Consider the following 18,473-nt stretch of genomic DNA (forward strand, 5'->3'; position numbering starts at 1 on the left):
AGCCACCAGCCTGGTGATAATACAGACCTTGACCCAAACGCCCTGCAGACAGGGAATCAGTGGGGCACAGAGAGAACTTGCTGTCCCCCAAGGTCACACAGCCTCGCAGCGAGTCCTGTCCCTGGAGGCCCACACCTGCCTTGAGGGTTCTTCTTGCTGGGGAGGATAGTGGGGGCATAAGAGGGTCCCCTGAGGCTGGCCAGGCTGCCAGAGCGGACACTTTCATCTCTCTCTGCCTGTCGACCTGCCATCTCTGAGCGGCATTAAATTCCACTCCTGCTGGAGAACAAGGGCTGCCTCAGATTCCAGGCAGCAGGGCGTGAAGACAGGCGGCCCAGGGGAGGTGAGCCAGGTCCTCCAGGGCTCTAGCCTGGGTGCAAAGCCACTGGGCCGGTGGGATCTCATCTGGGGGCTCAGGTGGCCATTACCCCAGCCTCCAGTGCTCAATGAGATGCACGTCTGTTTCCTGTCCCCATCTCATCCTTATGGGTGCCTTCCTCCCACTTCAGGTAGCACCGCAAGACCTTCCTGACCCCTGTTGTGTCAGGTTTCCCTGAGCCCCCCTTGCCATCCCAGGGCTGACCATCGAGGGCACCACCTTGGTAACCTATGGTCCTGTGGCTCAGTAAAGGAAGTGTTGGCAGCTCACACACAGAGGGGGTGGAAAGCCTCTGTAGGCTAAATAAACATCGTCTCCTCTTTCTGGGCCTTTTCCCCCCTGTGCATTTCTGACTCTAATTGGGGTGCTGATGACAGGTGAGAGAAACTTAGTAAATAGAGACTCCTCGGGCTGAGGCTGGGGCTCTGTGGTAGAGCACTTGGTAGCATGAGCAGGGCTCCGTGCTTGTTCCCCAGCGCCCCCAACAAGCCTCCCTTCCCAACCCCTGGAACCTCCAGGAGTGCTTGGTTAGAGACGCTGATCATATCCTGCCTCCTAGGGCGTAGAACTTATGGCTGTGGGCCAAAAATGGGGTCAATCTGTTGAGTTCACACATGCCCAACAATCTTGTGAGGAGGGCATTGATCAGTTATCCCCATTTTGTAGATGAGACAGTTGAGGCTCAGAGGTAGAGAGACCCATGCAAGGTCACTTAGCTAGGTTCCTCTGCTTTTCAAAGCTAGCCTTTAACACCTGGTTATGCTTTGGGGGTGGGCTGCAAGGACTCCCCCACCCCACCACCCCACCTGACATGCCACCTATGTCCCTGCCCTTACACTTTTCTGCATTTTCTGACTTTTGGGGTTTCCCCCTTTTCTTGTATATTGTTTTTCAAATCAGAATGCCCAATACATTTTTTTTTTTTTTGCAGTCCTGGGAATTAATTGAACCCAGGGGCACTAACTCCGAATTGCCCCCAGACACCTTCATTTTGAGACAGGGTCTCACTAACTTGCAGAGTCTGGCCTCGAATTTGTAATCCTGAGTCCCTGGGATTACAGGCATGCGGCCACCAGGCTTGGCCCCAATAAATTCTTTAAGCAAACGTTCTCTAGTCCAGAAAGGTCTGGAAACAAAGAGCACTGTGTGGCAGAAGGGTAGGAGATGAGGAAGTAGACGAGTGTGACAGGGTTTGGGTATTCTGGGGGCCCGCGGTGGGCACAGCCTGCGTCTACACAAGCTCCTGCCCTTCCACCTCCCTAGAGCCCCGCACGCTGGCTCACAGCCCCTAACCCAGCCTGCCCGGGAGCTGCAGCCCTGGGGCTGAGGTTTGGCTCTGCAGCAGTAGGATCCACAAGCAGCTGCTGGGGCCCTGGGGGAGTGGCTGCGAGGGCGAGGGCAAGTGCAGTGCCCGCTGCGCGTTGGTAAGGTGACGGAGCCCTCAGGAACAGGGACGCAGTGAAGCCATGGAAACATGACTGAGGTGTGAAGCTGGCTCAGCCACTTCCCCCAGGTGGCCACCTCCCAAGCCTGGCAGGGGGCCCAGCAAGACAAGTCCAGCCACTGGCCGTCTGACTCTGCCCTCCTGGGAGCTAGGCTAGCAGCTGGGCAGGCTTAGTGTCATCCCAGGGCCAGGCTGGGGTCAGCCTTTGGGGCTGAGTAGGGAGGACTGAGAACAGGCAGGGGTGTCCCCCAAAGTCCCCTTAACCCATTCAGTTCCTCCCCTTCTACCATTCCCTCCTTCCTTATAAATATGTGTGTATTATTTACCTTAAGCGTTTTGATAAATCATAATAGCAGAGACATCTGCTGTCAAAACTGCAAACTGCATTTGGGGCTCAGCTGGTGGACTACCAGAGCTGGAGACCAGGGGTGCAAGGGTTCTGATGGTTTGAGGGGGGTAATATGGATGCCCCCCACCTCTCCTCTAGGGCTGGACCTTGAAAGAGACCCAGGTCTCACCCTTTGGGACCCCTCTTCACCAGCTGCTGATAACAAAACCTTCCCAAGGAACCTACTCACCGCCACCCCCCAACCATGTTCCCTCCTTCCTGCCTCCCTCTGCCTCAGAATTAATGCAGCAGTGACAGCGGCTGAGAAGTCCCCCGAGCAGAGATTAACTCCTGGGGCAGTGCGGGCGGGGTTGGCCATGGGAGGCTGAGGGGGTGCTGTCGCGCAGCCCTCACAAGATTAATCGCCCTGCAGTCGGCCTCATCACGAGGGCGCTCAGGGCTCAACACCCCCATCCCCAGGAGGGGCTCTGGGTCCCGTGTCAGGAACCTGCCCTGCTCCCATGGCCCCCAGTCTAACTCGTGGGAGGAATTTGGGGGCCCAGACAGAGTTTCTTTCTCATTTTCTCTTCCCTTCCTGGTGGCCCTGAGGGACCCTAAGGAGCAAGCAGCAATCCTGTGGTTTCTTTCCCTCCCCCTGTTCCAATCTGGCTTAACAGCCCTGGGAGGGGGAGGGCCTGACCCTGGCCTGCCTGCCAACATTTTGAGGGCCCTGGTGGCCCTGGGTCTCCCATGGCTCTACTGGCCCCAAAGCAGGGCTAGGGCTGGGGGCTGCTGCAGGAAACCTTCTGGATCCAAAATGTTTATATGGGGGGGCTCAGAGAGGCGTAATGGACCTGATGGTTTTGCTGTTCAGCTAGCCCCCTCTGCCCATCCTGGGGGCCCTGGGGAGATAATAGAGAGAGGGGGTCCTGGGTAGAAATAGTGAGGGTGCTGGCTGCTACAGCCACGGGGTCCAGGGCCTGGAGACAAGCCTTTCTCAGCCACTTATCCCCTTATAAGTCTTTATGGGTTGCAGCAAGTGGGGTTGAGGTCAAGGCAGAGAGGACCTAAGGGAGGCGGAGTCTGTCTTGATGGTAAATCTGGGCCTACAGGCCTTCTGTGTACCCAGTGCCCCAGGGGCCCCCTCACAGCCCTGCTGGAACCCCACTGGGTGAACTCATCTGTTTGCTTGCTGTCTTCCCAGCTAGGAGGACTGGGGGAAGGGACCTGCCTGGCTGGCAAGCGTCAGGTGCTCAACCATGTTGAATAAGTAGATGCACCGAGGGAGGAGGCCAGCGCCTGTTGCACTGGAGAAAGAACTGTTCGGTCTGAGCTTGAGGATCTGAGGAACAGGGCCTGCCACAGGCCGGAGCTTCCAAGTGGAAGTCGAGGGGGTGCCCCAAGAAGGGTCAGAAGAAAAGAGGGTCCAGAGCCAGGCATCACTCACCAGTTATATGACCTTCTGCAAGAGGCTGCCCTCCCCCGCAGACAGTTCACTCATAGGTCAGTGATGTCACTTCTCAGAGACACAATGAGGCTGGAACAAGAGGTCCTGTGTGAAAGATCTCGTGAACTCTCTACGCTCATACTCCATGGTAAGTGAGCAAGGGATTGACTGGGTGGGAAGACCCAAGGAGCTTCCTAGAGGAGGAAGGACCATGCCACTTTCCTAGAAGGCTTGGGGACCGGTACTTCTGAGGCAGTGACACCACACTGGAGAAAGCTCAGAGGACCACAGGCCTCAATATCAAGGTCTAGGATAAGTGGGTGTATTTTATCTTGGGGACAGTGGAAGCCAATGATGGTTCTCAAACTGGACAGCTTTGGAGGGGCTAAAATTTGGAAGGAAGCCTTTGGTCAACCAGGGTTGTGGGGCAACTTCTCAATCCCACTCTGGGCCCCTGGGGCTGAGGTGGGGAGTCAGCCAGAGGCCATGGCCCAAGCCATATCTCTTTGGAGGGGAACCAAAACATTCCGGAAGTTAGGGACTAGACTTAACAGGAAATGACCTGTCTGTTTGGGGGCCTTGTCCACTGGTTATAGGATGGGGAATCCAAGTTACAGAATGGTCAGGCTGGTTGGAGGACTTCAGGACCCTTTCAATTCCTGGAGGTGGAGATGAGTGTCTAGGAGCTTGAACTAGAAGAAGAAGAAGAAGAATATGGGCTGGGAGGCAGGGGAACTAGGATTTCCATTTTCTAGAAGTCCTTGGAATTCTCTGGTCCTTGGTTTCCTTTTTGTATAATAAGGGAGCTACATGGAAGAGGGGAAGCTGAGGAAGACCGAGAACCCAGCTGCTCCATCTCTAAGCCCCACCCCTCGCTGGCTTCATGAGCTCATGACCAAAAGCATAGCCAGCCCTTCCGCGCCCAGCTTTCCTAATCAGTGCCTGGAGTACTTTGTAGCATCAATCAGGCGCGGTTCTAGGACTCTCCTGGGGGTTCACGCCTCAGGAGGGGGCTATCATTTAGGGGTCCTTCATTCTAGCTCTTCCTCCACCCTCATGCTGGGCCACCTCTCTTTTCCTGCTCCTCCACCCACACCCCCTCACCCCTGACCTAGTGGCCAGCAGCCTCTGCTGCTGTCATCCGTTGTCATGGGAACCTTGCAGCTCTGACCTGGTGCAGAGGAGAGCTGGCCTGGAGCTCCTAGCAGGGAAGCTGATGGTAGCCAGGCAGATGGGAGCTCCTGTTTCTGCCAGTTTGGATTCCCCCTCCGGAAGGGGCCATTGGAAAGATGACCTAAATGGGGTGGGCTAGGGTGCAAGGGGTCAGGGCCTGCCAGCCCCCAGTCCCTAGGGTCCCTTTCCATTTCCAGGCCCACTCTCTCTCAACCCAGCTACAGGCTGATGGGGGGAGGGAGAGTGGTGGGGACCTTCCCATTTCCCTCACTGCTGATGGGAGCTTAGAGCCCTGAGCTCAGCTCATTCTAAAAATACCAGGGAGGCGGTGGCAGCAGCTCTCCCGACACCCTGCCTACCCCCCCCCCCAAGCAACAGACACACACACACATACACACACATGCCCAGGCGCACACTGGACCAGACTGCACCACTTAACCACACAATGCTTTGGTCTATGGAGGTTCCCAAAGTTCCTCTTCTATGTCACTTTAAGAGATCTAGGCTCCACTTTCACTTTTGACCCCAATTTGCTGTGTGCTCTTGGGGTAGTCCTTTGACTTTTCTGGTCCTTTGTTTCCTTTTTGTATAATAAAGAAGGCACAGGAAAGAGGGGAGGCTGAGGAAGATTAAGAATCCAGAATCGGGGCTGGGAATGTGGCTCAAGCCGTAGCGCGCGCCTGGCATGCGTGCGGCCCGGGTTCGATCCTCAGCACCACATACCAACAAAGATGTTGTGTCCGCTGAAAACTAAAAATAAATAAATAAACATTAAAATTAAAAAAAAAAAAAAAAGAATCCAGAATCCGGTTACCCCATCACCTTTCATTATCACAGCAGTCTGACAGCTCCTTGAGTCAGAATCTCCCTTTTCCAGATGAGCACAACGAGGCTGGAGAGAAAGGTAAGGGAGTTCAAGGGATGATAACCCAAGCCTTTGGGTTCCATGGAGGCCCTCTGGCCCAGAAGTGGCCAGTTGTATTTCTGAAACCTCTAAGTATTTGTTGAAAAGTAGATTTGTGTGGGCTGGGTTTGTGGCTCAGCGGCAGAGCGCTTGCCTAGCACGTGCGAGGCCCTGGGTTCGATCCTCAGCACCACATAAAAATAAATAAATAAAATAAAGATATTATGTCTAACTAAAAAAAAAAGAAAGAAAGAAAAGAAAAGTAGATTTGTGTCGATAGTGGGAAAGGGGCCTACTTGATGACATCTCAGTTGAGTTCTGGGTTCTGCCAGCATGACTGAGAATGTGGTGGGGAGTCCACAGTGACTTCTACCAGGGTCTGGTTGAGGCTCATCCACTCTTCCTATCTGCCAGGGGCTTTGCCCAGGCCCCGGTGAAGGTTCACAGTCCCACTTCATCAGGGAGTCTGAGGCTCACCGTCCATTTAGGCAAGGCCTGGCCAAGGCACAGAATGAATATCTGTATTGCCCAACTGCCTGGGCTGGACCAAGGCTGGGGTGCCTGTGCATTCTGCCTGTCTGCCTGGTGCTGGCTGACGTTGGGTTGAGGGTTCACCCTGTGCCGCTGGAGCTGTGGTCAAGGGGAATCTACACTGTCCATTGCCCTGGGTCTAAGCTTTTTTACTACCAGCCCTGGGCTCAGGATTTCAGTTTGGATTTCAAATCCTCTCTTCCTTCTTGGAAAGCTGTTCATTGTCTCTGCTTTAAAGGAGACCTAGCTTCATTTTAGTGACAGTGGAGGAAAGCTGGAGCACACCCAACTTCTGGTACCCTCCTGGGAGTACCAGGGAAAATCTACCATGGAAGTCACATTGGTCACTGGGAATATGGAAGTCTGGGGATCTACCACTGTGGAACCCTAGTCACTAGGTTCCTATTCTTCTTTCTACCAGCCCAAGGACATCTTGACATCTTTTTTTTTTTTTTTTAAACTAGGGATTGAACTCAGGGGTACAATATCACTAAGCTATATCCCCAGCTCCCTGCCTCCCCGCCGCCATCCCCCCCCCCACCGCCTCCTTTTTTGAGATAGGGTCTCACTAAGTAGTTTACGTTCTCACTAAATTGCTAAGGCAGGCCTCCAATTTGCAATCTTCTTGCCTCAGCCTCCCAGGTCACCTGGATTACAGTATGTGCCATCATGCCCATAGACATCTTTTTCTTTTCCCTAGACATCTTGAAAACCACAGGGCACCCTGGTTCATAGACCCAATGTCTCAAAGTTTGGATTTGGTACTGGCAAGACCAGTATGTGGACTTTCTGAAGAGGTTACTCAATCCTGCAGGACAGAGATTGGGCTTTGAGTCATACTCCCTAGTCACACCTATGAAACAGGTGTTTAATAGTATTTGTCAGGCTGGGAACGTAGCTCAGTGTACAGAAGTTGCCTAGCATGTTTGAGGCCCTGGTTCAATTACCAGCACTTAGGGGGGAAATACCTGTCTCTAGGGGTAGATTCTAGAATAGGTATAAGAAATGAACGTGATATTCCCATAAATGTCTGGCAGGGTAATCGTTATTTCTGAAGGCTGGCAGGAAAGAAGCATTCTCTGAAAGAATTCTGGAACATTTGTTTATTAATTATTATAGTGTAGGGCTGGGGATGTGGCTCAAGTGGTAGTGCGCTCGCCTGGCATGCGTGCGGCCCGGGTTCGATCCTCAGCACCACATACAAACAAAGATGTTGTATCCGCCGAAAAACTAGAAAATAAATACTTTAAAAAAAATTATTATAGTTCTGAGAACTGTGTTGGCTGCTGGATCTAGGGGCCTGAGACTCTAGATGGGGTCCCCTACTCTGAACTAGGGGCCTCCAAAAATGTTCATTAGTTTTGTGAACATATTTTCAGTCCATTAATGGATGGTCTTAGGTAAAACATTAATAAACTGCAACACATTGGTGGGGAAAATTAAATGTAAATTAGATAATTAAAAATGAAGCTGATGCCCGCTGCTTGGTTTTATTACCTCTTATGAGACCTGGGCTCGGTGGTGCAGACCTGTAATCCCAGTGACTCGGGAGGCTGAGGTGGAAGGATCCTGAATTCAAAGCCAGCCTCAGCAAAAGCAAGGCTTTATGCAACTCAGTGAGACCCTGTCTCTAAATAAAATACAAAATAGGGCTGGGGATGTGGCTCAGTAATCAAGTGCCCCTGAGTTCAATTCCTGGTACCACTCCCTGCAAAAAAAAAACATGAGAAGTGGCCCTGGGTGGAGGATGCGTGAAGGACTTTTGGTGAGGGTGAGGGCTGCAACCGGCTGCCCACTGGAGCCCAGTTTTGTCTTTGGAAGAGGTAAACAGAGGGGATGCTCCTGTATGGGCACTGGAGAGCTGGGGGGAGAGAGTGGGGGGATCGGTGTGGGCATAAGTTCTGCCTCTTGTGGGGGTCCCTGGAATAGCACCTTTCTCTTTCTTTTTTTTTTTTTTTTTTTTTTGGTACCCAGTGGCACCTAACCTCTGAGCCACATGCCTAGCCCTTTTTATTTTATTATTTTTTAAATTGTTTTTTAGTTGTAGAAGGACACAATGCCTTACTTTGTTTATTTATTTTTATGTGGTGCTGAGGTTCGAACCCAGTGCCTCCCACGTACTAGGTAAGTGCTGTACACTGAACCACAATCCCAACCCTATTTTATTATTTTTTAAAATATTTTTTTTAGGGCTAGGGATGTAGCTCTGTTGGTAGAGTGCTTGCCTCACATGCACAAGGCCCGGGGTTTGATTCCCAGCACCACCCCCAAAATAAACAAACAAACAAATAAATAAATTTACTTGTAGATGGACACAATACCTTTATTTTATTTATTTTTATGTTCTGAGGATTGAACCCAGTGCCTCACATATGTTTGCCAAGCGCTCTACCACTGAGGTACAACTCTAAACCCCCCTTTTTATTTTTTATTTAGAGACAGGATCTCTCACTAAATTGCTTAGGACCTCACTAAATTGCTGAGCCTAGCTTAAACTTGTGATTCTCCTGCCTCAGCCTTCAGAGCTGCTGGGATTATAGATGTGTGCCCCAGTTCCTGGTTCCCAGCCCTTCTTATTTTCTGTTTTTTTTGTTTGTTTATTTGTTTGTTGTTGTTGTTTTGTTTTTTAATTTTGAGGTCAGGTCTTGCTAAGTTGCTCAAGCTGACCTCTAACTGGTGATCCCCCTGCCTTAGGTTCTAGAGTAGTATCTGGGATCACAGGTGAGTGCCACCATGCCCAGTTGCCTCTATGTTTCTTCATCTTTAAGAAGGATCATAGCAGATCCTATCTCATAGGACTGAGGTAGGAATTAGATGAGATAATGTCTAGAAAGCACCCAGCCAGGGGCATGACACATAGTAGGTATTCATTAAACAGCCAAGATTACTATTAATATTATAACCACCTTCATCCAGTTGAATCACTGAAAGCAGAAGGCTCTGAGTTTAGAACTGTGTAGACAGAGATTCCTGCAGAGGCTGTCCCTGTTAGCACGTGGGTGGGTCCTGTCTTCTCATTCTGTGGGATGAGGAAAGCAAGGTCGACATGGAGATAAGGGTCCAAGGTCACAGGTGCTGTCAGGTGGCATTCCTTTATTATTCAAAGAGGAAGAGCCCTGGGAACAGCAGTCCCCCACAAAGCTCTGCTTCCTAACCTGACTCCCTTCTCCCCCTACCCCTCCTGCCCTCTGCTGGGTGTGGATGTAGCATTCTGGAGTGAAACAGATCAAGAGTTAAGTCCCAAAGGAGAGATGTTTGTTGTTGTTTGGTACTGGGGATTGAATCCAGGTGTGCTTTACGAGGGAGCTTCATCCCTACCCACTCTCGCCCCCCACCCCCACCCCCGACCTTTTCTGACTGGGTCTGTTTTTTAAATTTTGAGACAGGGTCTCGCTAAATTGCCCAGGCTGGCCTCGAACCTAGGATCCTCCTGCCTCAGTCTCTGGCTTCGCAGGGATTCTAGTCGTGAGCCACCCCAACCGGTTCCTAAGGAGTGTTCTAATCAGAGCGAGTCCAGAGAATAGACAGGCCTGTGGTGGTGGTGGCGGGTGGGGGCGCGTGTCTCAGGACTCCCCCTGTGCACCTCCTGTGCTATCTGGCTCAGTATTCTAAGACGCTGGGAGAATGGAGGATGGGCAAGGAAGGTAGCAGGGCCAGCAGAAGCAAAGGCAGGGAGGCTGGGAAGCCCTGGCCAGGCCTGTGGTGGGCTGTGGAGGGTGCACGACAAGGGGGTGGGAACACGGAGCGGGTGAGTCACCGTTTCTGGGCCAGGCAGGCGGCGGCTGCGGAGCGGGGGGCGCATTCCTGGCTGGCAGGGCGGCCGGCACTAATGTCTTTCCCACATGGCCCCGAATTCCCTGCTCGGCACGATCACACCGGCAAGACGCTCCCGCGGCCACCCCCGCCCCAGCTGCCTCCTTCCCACAGAGCAGGGAAGGCGGTGGGGTGGGGAAGAGTCGGGGAGGCGGGCGAACGGGGCCCTCGGGGGCAAGCCGAGGGTCCTCGCACCCCGCCTAGGGCCGCGCCCACAGGGCCCGGCACATGGTGCGCTCTGCACCCAGCAGTAAATAAGAGCAGGGTCCGCCTGTGAAGCGGGAGAAGGAAGAAGGCCCGGGACGACCATGGATCCCCGGCCACATCTCTGCTTCTTTGATCCCTCTTCATCTGCCCCCGCCCAGGGCTTCGCGCAGGGTCAGCAGGAGCAGCCAGGGCCGATGGGCGGCGGGATCACCGGCCACCGAGGCCTCCTTGGATCCAAGACAGTTTGCCTCCTCCCCTCCTTTGAGATGCCTGGGCCCTGGGTGGGGCGGGGGACTATCTGAAGCTGTGGTGCATCCGGTGGGGGCCTGGGGAGGGTGGTTCCTGGAAGAGGCCACACCCTGTCCCTCATTCCATGGGGTGGAGGACAGCCCTTGCTAAGGCCTAGGGGACTGAGTGCTCCTCTCCCACGCAACCCCTGTCCCTGGGCCAGGCCCCTAGGGGGAAACTGAGGCTTCGAGGCTGGCCCACCCAGAGCTCCCTGTCTGCTGGGGGAAGTTGGCAGTTGTCCCTCCAGCTGGGCTCAGAGGCGCTAATGAGAGTTAAATGTAGGGCGTGAGTCACTTCAGAGAGCGGGCTGGGACCACCCCCAGATGTGGAGGGTGGAAGGGAGGTTTGTCCAGACTGTTCAGCTTTTCCCCACTCCCCTGCACCTCACCCCCTCCCCTTGGCCATCTTGTCACCCTGGGCCAACCTCCCCTAAATGTCTGGCTGCCTCAGGGCTGGGGACTGAGGGACCACAAGGGGACTCCAAATTCCCAGAATGGGGCCCAGAGTACCCTGAGGACTTGGAGACTAACACCTGAGATCTCTAGGGCTGTGAGCTCTGGGGTATGCCATGTGTCTTAGGGTGTGGGGGCTGGGCAAAGGCTCAGGCCACCCCGAAGATCTCTCTACCGCCTACTGCCTGTCTGGCCTTGCTTAGGCCACCAGGCTCTGACCACACAGGGTGCCTGTCCCACTTCCCCAACTCTCATCCTCTCTGACATCCAGCCAGTACAGGACTTCAGTATGCAGTCCTCATGATAGTGGAGGCAGTGTGTGTGTGTGTGTGTGTGTGTGTGTGTGTGCATGTGTGTGTGCATGTGCTTGCAAGTGCACACTCTGCACACACATGCTCCTATGATTGGGTCTGTTTGTCTCACTTTGTGTATTTATGACTGATTGTGCACTTGTGTGTGTTACGTGTGACCTGCTGTCTCTGAGTGGGTCTTAGTGTTACAGGCGGCTTGAGAGGGCATGTGTTTCTTCATGTTTATATCTGTTTGTTGTTCCTATGTCTCTGTGTGGGTCTTTCTGTGTGACTGTGAGTGCCTGTGTTGGCCTTGCCCTGTCCACGGGGTCCTTGGCTCCTCCTTGAGTACCCACTGTCACCTGGAGCCTCCCATTTAGGGAAGTGAGTCTGGGAGGGGGAGTAGAGGGAAGAAGAGCTTCTTTCCCCAAATGGAATAAATGGAATGGCCTGGCTGGGTGGGCAACACCAGGGGGTGGGCGTGGGCAGCCACAGGAGAGAAAAAGTGGGGGGGCCAGGAAGGAGGCCCTGCTCTGCAGTCCCCTCCCTGCTCCCTCTGCTCCCAGCCCAGCGCCTCCTGGCAAGAGCTTATTTGCATGGTATTTACATTTCATTTGCATCGCGTTCAATTAAAAACCTGACCAGCTCCCGCCTGCCTGGCGCTGCCTGCCCAGCCTGGTGAAAATGTTGGTTGGGCACTGCCGCCTTCCTACCCCCTACCCCCCCATGGACTGACCCACGTGGGAGGGGTCCTCCCCGCAGTGAAGTCATCCAAGTCACCCATTCTAGGAGTGAGAGGGCTGGAAGTTCAAATGGAGAAACTGAGGTCCAGAAAGGATTGTCTTGAGCCCCATACAAAGGGCCAATCTTAGAGCTAGAAGAATATTAGTAGTAAAACAGCTGTCCCTTTATGGAAGAGTCACTGTGCCAAGAGTGTGGCCAGCACCTGGTTTGCAATATCTCATGGGAACATTACTACCCTTCAAGGTCAGGACTTCCCTGCATTTTTTCCCAGTTTACAGATGAGAAAACCAAGGCTGGAGAGGGCAAGCCTTAAGTTTAGCCACCTGACCTAGAACTCAAATCTCTGTCAATATGACTACCAAGTTCATGCTCCAAACCCCAGAGGAAAGGCCATTGCCTCTCCCCTCCTGGTGAAGTGAGCTCATTACCTCCAAGGTTACTAGTTGCAGGATGTACTGCAGCAACTCTCACCCTAACTTGGGGGCTGGGCCCAATAGTAACTGTCCTCTTGCTTCATAAGACTGACAGCTATACCTTTTCCTGTCTAGAGGGTGGAATGTTCTCCTTGTGAAAGTCCTTCCTGGCACCGGGCCATAGTCTTTCCTGTTGCAAGACTGCCCTTCTTGGGCTCCAATCAAAGCTTGCAACTTTGTAAAAGGTAAGTAAAGATGCTGATAATAATATAAACTCTAAGGGAAATACCCAAGCTAAGGGTGAAGAGTGGGTGGAGAGGAGATCAGACAGGTCCAAGGAGACAACCAAGGCATCGGAGCCAACTGGGCAGAAGAAACCCTCAAGACACCGCCTGTCCTGGATTGGGAGCCTTACTGGAGCTCCCCCTTCAGCTAGCAAGAACTGGGCTGCAGGATATCATCAGCACAGGTGGGAAATATGAAGAAAGTGCAGAAGGAGTGGAGGTCCTTAGGTTGCCCATGGAAAGATCACTCAGGGCCCAGAATCCAGTCCTGGGACTAGAGCACCCAGTCCCCATTGCCTTTTGGAAGAACTACTTTTCCCTTTCTCCCCAGCCTTAGGGATGTAGGGGGTCTCCTCCTACTACCTCTAGTTTGGATGGGATGGGGGAGAACCTGGCCAATCAGCAGACCCAGCCTCCCTGACCACTCTGATTCGTTCAGAGAATTTCAGGCATGTGATTTAGGCCTGACCAAACAGGCTGAATCCTAAGAGTTTGGTTATTGAGAAGAAGCAGGTGATGTCTGATCTTGTAGTATGGGAATTTGGGGCCCCTATCTTCTGAGGAGAGCTTCCCATGAAATCAACAAAGGGAAACTGATCTCCTTGTACTTGAAGCCAAGCACTCTTTTTTTTTTTTTTTTTTTTTTTTTTTGGTATCAGGGATTGAAATCAAGGGCACTTGACCACTGAGCCAATCCCCAACCCCATTTTGTATTTGATTTAGAGACAGGGTCTCAGTGAGTTACCTAGCGCCTTGCTTTTGCTGAGGCTGGCTTTGAACTTACAATCCTCCTGTCTCAGCCTCCTGATCCACTGGAAGCCAAACACTCTTGTATTCTTGAGCCTCAGAATAAGTCAGTAGGTTCTACTTTTGCTTAAGCCTTTGTGGTTTCTGTCCCAGGCCTTGCCCACTTCTGTCTGCAAGCTTGTGGCCATGCACTGCTCCTCTGCCTTCCTATTGTCCTCTACTCACCAGCAGTGCCTGTTTAGAGGCCCAGCTCATTTCACCCCCTCCAGAAGGCTTTCTCCTTCTCTCCTCCATTCTCCAGAGAGTTACCTGGAACTTCTGACCCCCACCTTGGGGCTTAGTGTCTATGCCTGCAACTGATGTGTGAATTTTCCGGGCTTGCTTCTCACAGCCCTAGGGTGGACTGTAAATTCCTAAATAGTATGAGCTGAGTCCCCTCCTGTAAAGAAGAATGATGCATGTATATAATCCCAGCAATTTGGGAGACTAAGGCAGGAGGATAGCAAGTTCAAGGCCAGCCTCAGTAATTGAGCTGAGGCCTTAAGCAATTTAGCAATACCCTGTCTCAAAATAAAAAATAAAAAATGGGCTGCAGATGTGGCTCTGGAGAAAAGCACCTCTGGGTTCAATCCCTAGTATTAAAAAAAAAAAAAAAAAAAAAAGAAGAAGAATAGTGGTTAGGGGCTGGGGATGTGGCTCAAGCGGTAGCGCACTCGCCTGGCATGCGTGCGGCCCGGGTTCGATCCTCAGCACCACATACCAACAAAGATGTTGTGTCCGCCGAGAACTAAAAAATAAATATTAAAAATTCTCTCTCTCTCTCTCTCACTCTCTCTTTGAAAAAAAAAATTCTCTCTCTCTCTCCCCTCTCTCACTCTCTCTTAAAAAAAAAAAAAAAAAAGAATAGTGGTTAGAAGTTTGGCATCTATTTGCATCAGGCAACCTCAGTTCAAATTCTAGCCCATCTGTGTGACTGATCTTTGAGCCAGTCCCTCCTCCTCTGAGTTCCCCTTCTTTAAAATAGGGAGGAGGGCTGGGGATGTGGCTCAAGCGGTAGCGGTAGCGTGCTTGCCTAACATTTGTGAGGCCGGGTTCGATCCTCAGCACCACATACAAACAAAGATGTTGTGTCCACCGAAAACTAAAAAATAAATATTAAAATTCTCTCTCTCTCAAAAAAACATAAAAAAAAAAATAATAAAATTGGGAGGGTACAGCCAGGCGCATCATGGCATACACATAAGAGTGCTAGCTACTCAGGAGGATGAGGTGGGGAGATCCCTTGAGCCCAATTGTTCAAGACCAGTTGGGCAACTTTGCAAGACCCTATCTCTAATACATAAAAGTTTCCATGTATAAAATAGGGATATTAGGCTGGGGCTGTAGCTCAATGGCAGAGCACTTCCCTCACATGTGTGAGGCACTGGTTTGAATCCTTAGCACCATATTTAAAAAAAAGAAAGAAAGAAAAGAAACAAAATAAAGACATTCTCTCTGTCTACAACTACCAAAAAATTTTTAAAAAAAATTTAAAAATAGGGATATTAACCAGGTGATGGTGCACCTGTAGCCTCAAACACTCAGGAGGATCACTTGAGTTCAAGACCAGCCTGGTCAACAGAGTGAGGCCTGTCTCAAAACAGAAGCTGGGGCTGTAGCTTAGTGGCAGAGCGCTTGCCTCTGAAGCACTGGGTTCGATCCTCAGCACCACACAAAAATAAATAAATAAAGATATTGTGTCCATCTACAACTAAAAAGAAAAAAAAATAGGGGCTGTGTTTGTGGTTCCGCAGTAGAGCACATGCCCAGCATGCATGAGGCAGTGTGCATGAGGCCCTGGGTTCAATCCCCACCATTGCATTAAAAAAAAAAAAGAAAAAAAGACTCAGTAAAATGGTGATGTTGTAAAGACTGAAGATTAAATAAATCTGTATGAAAGTACTTAGCACAGATATTTATTGGGCAGCTACCCTGGAGCTGAGGTTTCAGCTCTGAAGTGTCCACAGCCATGGTCCCAGCCCTGGGAGAAGCTGAAGGTGGAAACTGGGGCAGTGTGGCCCCACCTTGGAGCAGCAGATCAGGAGAGTAGGGGTGGCTCTCCCCAGCTTTCCGAGCTGTTTGAGGTCAGGGGTCCCCTTTGGTTCCCCTTCCTTCCAAGATACTGGGGACTCTTGGTGGGGGAAGGTCCAGTCGGTCATTCCCTCCCCCTTCTTCCCTTCCCTTGTTGTCCCTTCCAGCCGGCGCCTCTCTGAGTTAATCTCCTCGCCCGTCAGGGGGTGACAGGAGGTGTCTGTCATTCGGAGCTGAGGCCGTCAGCCTTGCCAGCTAATTGGGGCACAGGCGCCGGGAGCACGGGAAATGGCCGGAGGGAAGGAGCAGGAAGGAGAGAAGAGAAGGCACCCTCACCATCTTCTCTTCCTGTCTGCTTTGGGCTGATCCACATGGCTCCTCAGGGGAGGAGGAAGACCACCTGGAAGAGGAGTAGGGCTGTGGGAAGGGACTCTGTGACCATGGACAAATTGCTATTCCTTTCTGGGCTTCATATTATTCATAATGATAACAGCAAGCCTTTATTGAGCAATTACTGTGTAAATCCTCCAATGGTTTTCTATGACTTCTCCCAAGGACCAGAGGCCCCTAGCCTCTGCTTGCTGGTCTTGCTCCAGTCACTCCAACCTCCTGAAGAGCAAGCTCTTCCTGCCTCAAGGGCTTTGCACTTGCCATTTCTGCTCCTTGGAAAACCTTCCTCTACTACTTAACATGGTTGACTCCTTCTCATTCTTCAGGTCTATGCTTCAAGGACACCTCAGAGACAGGTTTCTAACCATTTTATCCAAAATTCCTCTCTCTCACCTCCAGTTACCCTGTTATGTCACACTGTCAGATTATCCTATTTATACTTTCACAGTGTTTGTCATGATGTGAAATTTTAATTTACATATTTGTGGCTGGTCACGGTGGCATACGCCTATAAGCCCAGCTACTCTGAGAGGCTAAGGCAGGAAGGACCACAAGTTCAAGGCCACACTGGACAACTTAGTGGGACCCTGTCTCAAAATAAAAAAACCTAGGGGTGAAGTTCCATGTTAAAATATTCCTGAGTTCGATACCCAGGATGTATGTATGCATGTGTATATATCTCTCTATATAGATATCTCACATACCCATACAAATTTACATATTTGTGACTTATATTGATTTCCCCTTCTCAGATTGGAAACTCCTGAGAACAAGAAACTTTGCTGTGACTTATTGCTGAAACCTCAGTACTTCAATCAATGCTAGACACCTAGAAGGCCCTCAATAAATAGAGAATGAATAAATAAATGAAATGCAGTCATTCTGTTAAGTACTCCATCCAACCCAGTTCTCACAAGAAACTTGGTATATGTCTATTTTGAGGAGAAGAAACCAAGGCTCAAGGAGAATATGTGACTGTAAGTTCTGGTAACTGGAAGAGCCTCCAGATTGTGGTACCCTAGAGGTATAAGGGATCCGAAATTTATTGCAAAGGCGGCTTCCAGCCTGGCCATTCAGCTGCACAGAGGTGACAGGGGAATATATGAAGAGGAAAGGCCAGGGGCCAGGGGATCCATGCTGGGGTGGAAGTTTTCTTGAGAGCTCAGCAGCCTCAGGAGCTTCTGCTGGGTTTGGGGTGGAACCTGTGCTGGAGTGGTGGATGGAGTGGACGGTGTCCAGGGCAGGGTAAGGATGGGGAGGAAGGCAGGAGGATCTAAGAGCCTCTTCCTTCAGTCTGCATCTGTCTTTCACGTCCCTCATGCCTGTCAAAAATGCAGCCTCCTGGGCCTGGAATTCAAGGTTTGGCACAATCCAGTCCTTGCTGCCTTTCTCTTCTCCTCTCCCCTTGCTTTCCTTGATGCCCTGGAGAAGTCCGTGCCTGCCCACTGCATCTTCGGTCACATTTTACCACTTTTTCTATCCATTTTTTGAAGCTCAGCACCTGTGCTGCCTCCTCCAGGAAGGGCTTCCAGGTTATTGTTTGTGCAGTGCTTGTCTGCAGATGTGAGGATCCCCAGGAGCTGTTGGTACCCTGTGTTGCCCTCCATGCCCATTGTATGGCTAGAACAAAGACAATAAGTATCCTGGCCCATCCATCTATGGGCCAGTTCAACTCACTATTCTGAGTTCCTGGATCTCTGGTTCTTCCTTGGGCACCTACTAGATGCTTTCAAGTCTGAAATTTAAACCTACAGTGAGGAAGGGGAATGGGTAGGATACCCCTACCAATCCCAGTCCTCAACCGCTGACATCTCATGGCCAATCAGACTTTAAGACTCTCATTACAATGATTGTTGGGTCCAGTCAGGACAGGCTTTTGGCCTTTGTTGACTCACATGGGTTGCTCCTCATTAGCCAATCACAAGATCTGCCTCCTCCTACTTTCCCACATAGGATGTATTTTAGTTAGCTTTCCATCTCTGGGACAATACACCTGAGAAAATCAACCTAGAGAAGGAAAGATTTATTTTGGCTTATGTTTGCAGAGGTTTCAGTCCATAGTCATTTGGCTCTGCTGCTTTGGGCCAGTGATGAGGCAGTCCATCATGGTAGAAGGATGCAAGAAACAAAGCTACTCACCTCATGGCAACCAAGAAGCAAAGAGAGAGCAAGAGGAAGTATCAGAGACAAAATAAACCCTTCAAAGTCATGCCCCCAGTGACCCACTTTCTCCTAATATCTCATTCAGCTATTCACTGATGAGGTTAGAACCCTCATGATCCAATCACTTCCAAAAGCCTCACCTCTGAACATTGCTGCATTGGGGACCAAGACTTCAACACATGAGCCACTGGGAGACATTCTAGATCCAAAACATAACATAGCATCTCTTAGGAGGCCCTGACCCAGTTAAAGGTCCAGGCTAAGACCAGTCTATGCCCAGACTTTCCCCTTTTTCCCCAAGATCACAGAGCAGTTTCTTTCTTTCGAGTCCTTGCTACCATTCCATTACTGGTATCTCCATTTCTTCCTGCCCCATCTTTCTTTGGACTGCTCAAGCTGCGCCAAC

General features: G+C 51.1%; 1 long non-coding RNA gene across 1 annotated transcript; it reads left to right on the forward strand.

Moving 5' to 3' along the window:
- The first annotated feature begins 2,579 nt into the window (after positions 1-2,579).
- On the forward strand, positions 2,580-16,793 carry LOC110598351 (uncharacterized). The gene is made up of 3 exons (XR_002484165.3): positions 2,580-3,746; positions 12,549-12,658; positions 16,657-16,793. It is a non-coding gene; the product is annotated as an uncharacterized LOC110598351 (long non-coding RNA).
- Positions 16,794-18,473: the final 1,680 nt, after the last annotated feature.

Source organism: Ictidomys tridecemlineatus, chromosome 1 (genome assembly GCF_052094955.1).
Source record: "Ictidomys tridecemlineatus isolate mIctTri1 chromosome 1, mIctTri1.hap1, whole genome shotgun sequence".
Classification (NCBI taxonomy): Eukaryota; Metazoa; Chordata; class Mammalia; order Rodentia; family Sciuridae; genus Ictidomys; species Ictidomys tridecemlineatus.